The sequence below is a fragment of the Myotis brandtii genome, unplaced genomic scaffold (genome assembly GCF_000412655.1).
Source record: "Myotis brandtii unplaced genomic scaffold, ASM41265v1 scaffold48, whole genome shotgun sequence".
NCBI lineage: Eukaryota > Metazoa > Chordata > Mammalia > Chiroptera > Vespertilionidae > Myotis > Myotis brandtii.
This window is the reverse complement of record NW_005368341.1, coordinates 6,294,732-6,305,205: the sequence shown is the minus strand read 5'-3', so window position 1 is coordinate 6,305,205 and position 10,474 is coordinate 6,294,732. Positions and strand designations below refer to the sequence as shown.

Genomic DNA, 10,474 nt, shown 5'->3' with positions numbered 1-10,474 from the left:
CCCTTGACAGGAGCTGAGAATATATATAATTATTTGAAGCTATTATATATTTGGTAATGCTTTCACATGAATTTGTCACTCTGTCAATTTTGAGCATCTTATATGGTCTAAGATCCATATTTGGCTGGAGCCATGTATTTAATTCAAGGTGAAAATGATTTGGGCAAAAAGGTTTTAATAATGCTTTGACATAATTCCTTGGCATATTCAGTGTCTTCAACCTAGTTTAGGGTGATGACTTGTTAATCTATATATATAAAAGGCTAGGTGACCGACCATCCATCTCTCTGACCAACCTACTGACCAGCCGTACATATGATGCCCACTGGCAATTTAAAAATAAACATTGACTCGCGCATGCATGATACATATATAACTCTTGCTGGCGCCAATTGCACATGTGTTTTAATTTTATAATACTACTAGTGGCCTGGTGCATGAAATTCATGCACTCGTGGGGGGGTCCTTCAGCTCTCGTGCAGTCTGGGAGCCCTCGGGGGATGTCTGACTGACTGCTTAGGCCCGCTTCCTGCGGGGAGCTGGCCTAAGCTGTCAGTCAGACGGCCTAAGCTGTCAGTCGGACATCCTTAGCACTGCTGCAGAGGTGGGAGAGGCTCCCGCCACCGCCGCTGTGCTCACCAGCCTGAGCAGCACTCCCCCTGTGGGAGCGCACTGACCACCAGGGGACAGCTCCTGAGTTGATCGTATGCCCCCTGGTGGTCAGTGTGCCTCATAGCGTCGGGTGGTTCCATGGTTCTGTTGATTTGTATATTTGCCTTTTATTATATAGGATATTATATATACTATTTTGATGTGTAATTTTTTGCAGTAACATAATTACCCCACGAATCTTTCTTCTAATTAATTTCCTTTCAATGTGCATGAATCCATGCACCGGGCCACTAATATTTATACAAAACTTTAGTAAACTTCACTGTCCTAGGCTTACAAAGTCCTTTTGTGAACATTATTTGATTGGATTTATATCCTCAAGTATTGACATGTTTTTTAAAAAAGAGGGACCTTTATATTTGTCAAGAAGCTACTTAGTGTAAATAATGGGGGAACAGCCTGGCCAGCATGGCTCAGTGATTGAGCATTGATTTATGAACCAGGAGGTCATGGTTCCATTCCCAGTCAGGGCACATACCTGGATTGCAGGCTTGATCCCCAGTGTGGGGCCTGCAGGAGGCAGCTGGTTGATGATTCTTTCTCATCATTGATGTTTCTCTCTCTCCCTCTCCCTTCCTCTCTGAAATCAATACAAATATATTTTAAAAATAAAGTAAAGGGAGGGGGAAGTTTTGATCAGGAAAATAAATTCATGATTAAATGTGTCTCCAGGTAAGAGATCAACCGAAGGACTTGTATGCATGCATATGAGCATAACCAATGGACATAAGACACTGGGGGTAGGAGAGGCCAGGGGATTGTCAAGGGTGGGGGAAAAAAAAAGGACACATATGTAATACCCTTTGTAATACTTTAAGCAATAAAAAAAAGAAAATAAAAAGAAAAAAAAGATAAAGTAAAGGGAGGGGGAAGTTGTGATCAGGAAAATAAATTCGTGATTAAATGTGTCTCCTTTCAACCAACTTGTTTTCCCATTCATGGTGCAGGGGAATTGTCCCAGAGCAGAAAGTTGTCTTGGTTATAGTTTTTGTTCTGCTTTTTCAAATGGGTGAAGGTGTTGTTCTGGTTGGAGCTGGGGAGAAGACCTCCACCTTATCTCCTTTATTCTGTTTTGGGAATATTTTGAACCCCAGAGTTCTCCTTATGCGTACTTAATTTCAGGATCTATTTCCCAAGGATTTACATTTTCTCTTGGGCGAGGAGTGGGGTGGGGCAGGTGATCAGAAAGGATCAAACCAGCTGGGCAAGCACTGGGGCCCAGCCCTATCTCTAAGAGGCTGGGCGCTAGCATGTTCTTACTTCCAGGAAGGAATTTTTGCAATCTTGGTTGGTCTCCAGCAGGCCCACGCCCTGCTCTGATGTTCTTCAGAAATGAAACTGCAAAGCAAGTTAGTTTCATTTTACAAAGTGCACTGTAAAATTATGTATTTCTATGCATAGTCTCTGTACAAGCTAGTTATGAAGGAAATCCTTAAGTAAAATAATTAAACTTTGGAGGGTTTAATCTTTAACTAGATGTAAACTTTTTAATATCATCTTGAGTTATATAGGACAGAGTTTGGCATAGCTGCTCTTGGCTACAATTTTCTACTCCATTCCTGATCTTCTGATCTATATTTTACTTTGCTCTTGGAGCCTCATCACCAGAGCTGTCCACCTCCAGAAACACTCTACACTCTCTTTGTGGGAATGTTTCAATTTAAAAGAACCCTGCAGTCAGTGTAAGTTACATCTAGCAACATGTATATGAAAGCGGTGAGCTTTCTCATCCTTTCAGAATTGTTTTGTTAGAAACAGCTTATGTACACTTGAAAGTATATTCATTTTCATAGTCCTGATTAGTTTTTAGAATTAGTTTTAAAATATGGCCTTTAAAGAAAGTTGATGAAATATATCTTTAAAACCCATACCAGGGCTTCACTGAAAACTTCCACTTTTTATATCGGCAACTTGAAATAAGTCTTCATGAAGTTCTTTGATCCAGAGCTGTTAGATTCGTTGCCTTTTCTTGAGTTTGCAAGAGTCATGTTCCGGAAAGCACCTACAAGGAAGTAGAGATGTAGTCAGAACAGACCTAGTCCTGAGACATATATGTTGAGAATCTGTTACATCAAAAAAAATTATGACTCAGCAAATTAAAATGCAAGTGGTTGGACTGTTGCTTAGGAATTGTTTATGGGACATCTTTTCCTCTAAACTTTCTACTTTGAAATTTTTCAAACATACATAAGATTGGAAAGAGCAGTGAAAGGAACATCCTTCACCTAGCACATCTCTTCTATATTAAATATTTTTAATAAAATCAATAAGCAATCACAAAAATGTTGCGGGCATTCTTTCTTTCTTTCTCTTCTTCTACATTCTACGTTCAATGTGGAGCAAATCCTATAAGCTGTATCTTCAAAACCTGCCCAGCATCTGACCACTGACCACCACCTCACTGCTGCCACCCGGTCCAAGCCCCCATCTTCTCTTCCTGGGTTAGGGGAGTTGCACCCTCACTAGTTTCTCTCTTGCTTTTATTGATCCCTTTGGGAACAGCTCAAAATAGCAGCCTGAGCGAGTCTGTTCAAATGTAAATAACAGACCAACATTCTGTTCAATCCCTCCCAATGGCTTTGCATTTGACTCAGAGTGAAGCCGAGCTCATTATGAACTAACAGGTGCCTTACATAACCTGGCATCCTGTTACTCCTTCTTTCTTTTATTTCTCTCTATATATCTGGTCCAGCCCCCTGATTTCCTTGTTGCTTAACACAGGCAGTGCCTGCTCCTGCTTTGGGAACCTCACTTGTTTCCTCCCCCTAGAATGTCCTTAGACACTTGCACAGCTCACGGCCACCACGCATCCCTCAGGTTTTTTATCAAATGACACCTTCTCACTGAGGCAATGCTTGGCCAGCCTACAGAAAACTGTAAATCATCTTCCAACATTTCCTCTTCCTCTTTCGGCTTTAAAAAGATCTACTTAGGACTAATCACAAGCAAATATTCCACATGTTTTTAACTATTTTCTGTCTCGCTCGTTATTCTGTGAGCTTTATGAGAACAAGAGCTTTTGTACATCTTGTTCACTATTTTACAGTGCCTAGCACATAGTAAGCTTCTTAACTAAAATTTGTTGAGTGAATAACATAGTTTCTTAGAGTAGTTAAAAATAATAAATTTTTGGAAACCCCTGAGTTTGCAATGTCTGTAAGTCAAAGGACTAGGGCACTTATTTCATTTGGCTTAAATTCCAGACAAAAATCTGAAGAAATCTCTTCTGTGCTACCCCTTAGGCCAGAACTAACTCTAACTTCAATCATCTGGTAACACAGAATGAAAAGGAAGTTTTATCAAAAGGAAAGGAACATTAATAAACATTTCTCCTGCAGTCCTTCTCATGTCCATATCAGTTTTCTGTTATGTCCCTACATGAGGCCATGCATGACTCATACCTGTTTTCCCCAGAAGAGGCCCCTTCCTGCTCTAGGTGCCCTGTGTCACAGCCTCAGCACCTCTGCTGTTTTCATCTGCTGCCCCTGCTCCGGGAACTGATCTTGGGGAGGGCTTTCCCCTTTCCGCAGGCTCACTCCTCAGGTCTGATGATGCACTACCTTCCCTTAGAGTCCTCTTTCAGTGATTTAACCATCCACCCTCTCTCTGAATATCCTAAAAATTGAGAGGGCAGAGTCCAGATTTTCTCTGTGGGTTAGCCAGTGATTATTACAATATTCAACTGGGGCTCAAATGAAGCAGCACATCAGGAAATTTCCACTGTAGTCCGTCCCTTTTTCTTATAGCTCTTTGGCTTGTACACAGCTAGTGGCTCATTGTGTGCTACATCTAATGTAGGGGACGCTACAAGGGGAACTTGGTGCCATCTGATAGGTGACAGTGTCATTTCACTTCCTGTTAATCAGATTCTGCTAATAGATACCAGGGAGATAGAAATCCTCTTCTCTAATAAGGTCACTGACATTCATTCCTCCAAATATGGAGCTTTCTTTCTGTTACAAGGAAAAATCTCAATATAATATACTCAACTCTTTAATAACGGCCTTGGACTGATAATAATGTCAAAAGTTTCTCAACTTCCTTCCCCCACACATGGTAACAGTTGTGAACATATAATAATTTGAAGCTATTATATTTAATAATGCTTTTCCAATAATTTGTCAACTTTAAGAGAATCTGCATAAATAGTGTTGGACCGAAGTAAAAATAAAAATTACTATGACTGGTGTGGAAAAATATTGCCAATGACTTGACATAACTCATGGTTTTCCAGGAGCCCTCAGCCTCCTGCTTTGAAACAATCATGAACATAAATCTTAGTAGCAGTAGTAGTAGTAACATTAATTACTGGCAAAGCAGCAACAGGATGCCATTCTCGAGTGGTTAGTTGTCTCTCTTTAGTATTACAGGATAAGTACCAAGTTAGCAGAGCTCTTAGGGACAAGTGCTGGTACCCACCCACCCTCACCTCAGGGGGGTCCTCAGTAGCCCCCAGATAGCTATGCGCTGAGGCGTTCTGCTCTGCAGGACTCTGAATTGGTAGGGGAAGGACACTTGGAAGGCCTGGCTCTCTCCCAGGACTGCAGAGAAACTGCCGCAAACAAGTTAAGTTTCATTTCCTGAAGTTGTTTTTAACCAGATTCCTGCATGAGATGGATTTGAAGGAAACACTTCCATAGAAAAATAGCTTCTGCAGCTTATCGAATATAAAACTTTTAAGAACATTTAAGTTACTGAAGACAGAATTTTGCATAATTTCATGTAACCCCTGGTTGCTTTACATTCTTTTATGCTCAAATTTCTGAACTTCTTTACATTGTTTCTCCAATTCTTCTTTCCCGCTCCCTGCACAACCAGGAACACACTCATCACCCGAAGTACACTTAAAAAGTTAGCCTCAGCCCTAGCTGGTGTGACTCAGTGATTAGAACATTAGCCTGCACATAGAAGGATCGTGGGCTCAATTCTGGGTCAAAGACACATACCCGGGTGGCAGGTTCAATCCCCATCCCTGCCAGGGCTCATTCAGGAGGCAACCAATCCACGTCTGTCTGTTGGTCTCTCTTTCTCCCTCTCTCTTTCTTTTTCTCCCTCTCCCCCCCCCCTTCCACTCTCTAAAAATCAATGGAAAAATATCTTCCTGTGAGAATTAACAATTAAATATATCAATGTGTATTTTGTCCATTCATATTTACAATCAATTTCAGTATTTTTACAAGTATAAACACACGTGTTTATATAAAAAGTACAGCTGGAGTTGTTGTGTTTTTTTTTTAAAGCTGTCCCTTCATAAGCATAAAATAAAGTTTGAATCAACAACTTACCAGGATTTTCCTGAAAACTTCCTTTTTATATAAGAAACAGTTGCTTTCAACCTTTGTTTTCTTACTCCTCTTCTGATGACTAGGAGACATATAATTGTGAGGATCTTTTTAAAAAAAAACAACAACGAAATTAAGCCCAAGAGGTGACGTTTTCTGGTCTCCCAGTGCTATGCCTCTTCCTGAGGACGTGACAGATGCAGGGTGGAGGCAGAATGAGGAAAGGAGCAAAAGAGGAAACAGGACTGCCGGCAGTTTCAGTTTTGCTTGAGAACGTATTTGTTTGGGTTTTGAAGAATATTAAATATTTTTAAATGACATGGCAAAAATTCTCAATGAATTGGAACAATTGCTTAGAAACTACTATTTGTTATGCCCAGATTTCAGGATCCCCAAAAGACCACCAGGGAGCCAGCCGAGTCCGATGCAAAAGCAAAGAGTCTTTATTCGAGCTAGCTTGGCTCCCCGACCACACTCACCGACACAGCAGCAAGCGGCAGAGAGAGCTAGCCCTGTGCAAAGAGGGGTTTTATAGGGGGTTGGAGTAAGGGGAGGAGAAAGGACTGTGGGCCCTGCCGATTGGCCAGGCGAAAGTCGGTGTCTTGTTACACAGGATGTGGTCATATCTATGGCGCGCACTTCCCTTGATTGTTATTGGTTAGTTTAAGGAAATCCTGGGTGTGGCTAGCAGAGGCTTGGGCTTCCGGGGAGAAGCTCCTTGCCGAGCACATGGCTGCCCAAAAATGGAGGATCCAGGGTAAGATGGAGGGCGTAGCCCTTACCCTGGGGCAAGATGGAGGGCATAGCCCTCGCCCTTTCACTATTCACCAGACAGAATTTTAAGTCATAAGAATAAGAAACAGGCTCCGTGGGGGTGGGGGGTGAGGGTGGGGGAAGCTGCAGAAAAAAGAAAACAGAAATACCAAGAGAAAATTCAAATCTCAGTATAATCTGAGTATCTGTCTTGGGGTGAATTGTGTTCCTCAAAACTCATATTGAAGTCCTAATCCTTTGTACCTCAGCATATGATTGTATTTGGAGATAGGGTCTTTAATTTAGGTAAAGTGAGATTATTAGGGTGGATCCTAATCCAATATTGAAACAGGAATTTTAGGGGTAAGATAGGACAGGTTTAGGAAATTTTAGAAATTTTGTAAATTAAGGGGACCATGAAGGAAGCACAGAGCTGCAGAGCAGCAGATGGTATACTTCCATAGAATGGGAGAGCTGGGAACAGGAAAAGGTCTGTATTTACAAAATAAAGATAAGGAGGCCTTTCATCCAGAAGGAGAGGAAGAAAGCCCAAAGGTAATCGGAAAACGATAAGGAAGGAGGAGGTGGGGGGCGAGAGAACCTTACATGTCCCAGGTGAGGTTCGACCTTTGAACCCAGGAGTTACTATAGTAACCAGTCTAAGGGAATAGTGGCCAATATTCAAAAAAGAAAAAGAAGTGGCTTTCAACCCAGACTCCACTTAACATCATCTGGGGAATTTTCAAAGAAGCATATGCATAGGACCTCTAGTAGACAGGCATATATCTCTAGGAAAAGGACCAAGCTTCAGTGATTTATTTATTTATGTTTTAATCCTCACCGGAGAACATTCTTTCCATTGATTTTTAGAGAGAGTGGAAGAGAGGGAGGGAAGCAGATGGCATGGGAGGGGAGAGAGAGAGAGAGAGAGAGAGAAAGAAAGAGAAAGAAAGAAAGAAACAGAGAAACATCCATATAAGAGGGGACATCAAGGCACCAGGATCTGCAGCCTTCGTAAGCCATAGGGAAGAGGAACTCAGCAGGACTCTTTCCCCCTCCCTATTTGGGAGTCCATTCTGTGGGACTCTTTCCCTCTCCCCATGTGGGAGTCTGTACTTGTTCTTCAATAAATCTCCACCTTTGCTATACCACTTTCTGTCCGTGGATTCATTCTTCAATTCTGGTGGACAAAGAATCCAGGTTCCAGTCCAAAAATTCTGTATCCATATGATTGGTGTCCTTGTAAGAAGAGACTAGGACACGCAGGCAGAAAGACCAGGTGAGGACACAGGAGTGATATCTAATCTGTAAGCCAAGGAGAGAGAGGCTTCCGAAGAAACAACCCTGCCTCACCTTCATCTCAGACTTCTGGCCTCTAGAATTGTGAGGAAATAGTACATTTCTGATTTTTAACCCGCCCAGTCTGTGGCTCGTTAGCCCTAGCAAACTAATATAGTGCCCCTAAAGTCTTGTGTGTGTGCTGAATCACCATTTATTTCATTATCTTTTGAAAAGTAAAACATTTTTTCCATTATGAATATGAGTTCATTCAAACTTAAGATATACAGAATATACAAAGAAGGGGGAAGAAAACCAGAGTATCCAAGCACGATCTCCATTTTCCATTATTTAGTTTCTTTCATTTTTTCTATACATACATTTACAAATATATAAATTTAATATTTAGAAACTTTAACAGATGCTGAAGCTTACCGTATAACTTCAAATAGGCAATGTATACTGCCCAGGAATCTACAGTTCTTTATTAAGTTTTGTCTCCCTCTCTGAATAAGTATATTCATAATTCTTTGCTTCCCACCCCTCTAACATTTTGACCACCATCACTCTCACCTGATGACATTTCTTTCTACCTAAAGGACAAAATTGAAACCCTCAAATGGGCTTTCTCACATGCTCCATTCTCCAGGTCTTCAAACTCACCTGCACCCCTACATTCCACTCTTAATTTGTCCCTAATAAGAAGTGACTCTCGCCCTGGCTGGTATTTCTCAGTGGTTAGAGCATCAGCCGGGCACCAAAGGGCAGGTACCTGGTTGCAAGTTCACTCCCCGCTTTTAGTTGGGCACCTGCAGGAGGCAAGGAGTTGATGTGTCTCTCTTACATCCATGTTTCTCTCTCTCCCTCCCACCTTCCCTCTCTTCCACTCTCTCTCTGAAAACAATGGGGAAAAAAAATATATCCTCAGGTGAGATTTAAAAAAAAAAGAAAGAAAAAGAAGTGGCTCTCAACCCAGACTCCACTTATCATCTGGGGAATTCTCAAAGAAGCACATGCATAGGACCTCTAGTAGACAGGCATATATCTCTAGGAAAAGGACCAAGCATCAGTGATTTATTTATTTATGTTTTAATCCTCACCGGAGAACATTCTTTCCATTGATTTTTAGAGAGAGTGGGGTGGGGGGCGGGAGAGAGATAGAGAGAAACATCCATGTAAGAGAGGCACATTGATTGGTTACCTCCCGCACGTGCTTTGACAGGGCCAGGGATGGAAGGAACCTGCAACACAAGTACATGCCCTTCACCAGGAATCTAACCCCTGACGCTTCAGTCCTGGGGCTGGCACTCTAACCACTGAGCTACACCAGCCAGGGCAAGCATCATTAATTTTTAAAATATCTCTAAGCATTGCCAGGGCAAGAACATTTGGAATAAAATAAATGAACTCTCTTCCTCTTCTCCTTTCTTACCTTCCTTTTCCTTTTCTTCCATTTTTCAAACAACTCAATCCTAAAAACCACTATATGGTAGGTATCTGGTGGAAGGGAGGGGGAGTCTAAGTGGCCCAGAACAGGGCCCACGATGGTGGCTCTTCAGAGGGGTGGTCTCAGGTGGGGAGTCAGAAGCTGGACAGTGTGAAAATAGTATCCACCTTGCAGGGGTGACCAGTGTGGAGAATCAGAGCCTGAGGAAGGTGAGGAGGGGGAAACCTGGTATGGGGTGTCAGAGCTCAAGCACCATGTGCAAGGTGTCTGTTCCACCTCTATGGGAACGTATGCACAGGTGACCCAGTTCGCCTCATTTGGATATACCAATACAGACGTCAAAGGGTACTTTCTTATTTAGGCTGAGCTTAAACCAAAACTAAGAAGAGAGGAGACACAGGAGACAAACAGAGTGCAAGAATCACACAGGTTTATTTACCAGAGAGCTGATGGGTTTCAGTCCTTGGCAGGCCACCCGGAGACACTCGCTGACAGAGACACACGGAGGTCGTCAGATACGCAGCTGCAGGTGCTCAGTCTCTTGACACGAAGAGAGGCCTCTAACAATCTGGGCTCAGGGCAGAGCAGGAGTGGCAGAAGTTCCAGGGGTAAGGAGGACGTCTCGTCTGTGGAGGGCAGACAGGCGTCTGGCTGCTGGTGTGAGGGTCCTTTTTTTATACCCGATGGATGGGCTTCTTCAGTGTCTCATATCAGTGTGCTCCGGTGGTGCCTTCTGGACTTATCGGGATACACACGCAGGGGGTTACAAGGTACTTATGAGGAGTGCACACACAGGGAGCTACAAAGTACTTATCAGGGTCACACACACAGGGGGCTACAAAGTACTTATCAGGGTAACACACACAAGTTAAGTTTCACTTCTAAGTAAAGTTAAAATTCACTCTAATACAAAATGGAGCTTGCTTATGCTAACCTATACTAATACAAAATGGAGTTTGCTTATGCTAACTTATACTAACTAAACTTATTACTATAACAGTGTCTACATGGAGGGCTGGCCTGGTGTGGGATATCAGAGTCC

The 10,474-nt window shown here is 42.4% G+C and overlaps 1 protein-coding gene across 5 annotated transcripts in view; it reads right to left on the bottom strand.

Annotated features, from left to right (window-relative positions):
* The window catches only part of SAMD9 (sterile alpha motif domain containing 9), a 34,167-nt gene extending 23,942 nt beyond the window's left edge, over positions 1-10,225 (bottom strand). For 2 of the 5 annotated variants that reach the window (XM_014547648.1, XM_014547646.1), the window contains exons 1-4: positions 9,872-10,225; positions 5,958-6,036; positions 2,544-2,674; positions 1,933-2,010 (exon numbers count right to left, since the gene is read on the bottom strand). The gene's annotated coding sequence lies outside the window, so the exon portion shown is untranslated. Of the gene's footprint in view, positions 1-1,932; positions 2,011-2,543; positions 2,675-5,101; positions 5,253-5,957; positions 6,037-9,871 lie in introns of those variants that run through there. The other 3 variants (XM_014547647.1, XM_005876086.2, XM_014547645.1) reach the window with 3 other exon arrangements.
* Between the last annotated feature and the right edge of the window lie 249 nt (positions 10,226-10,474).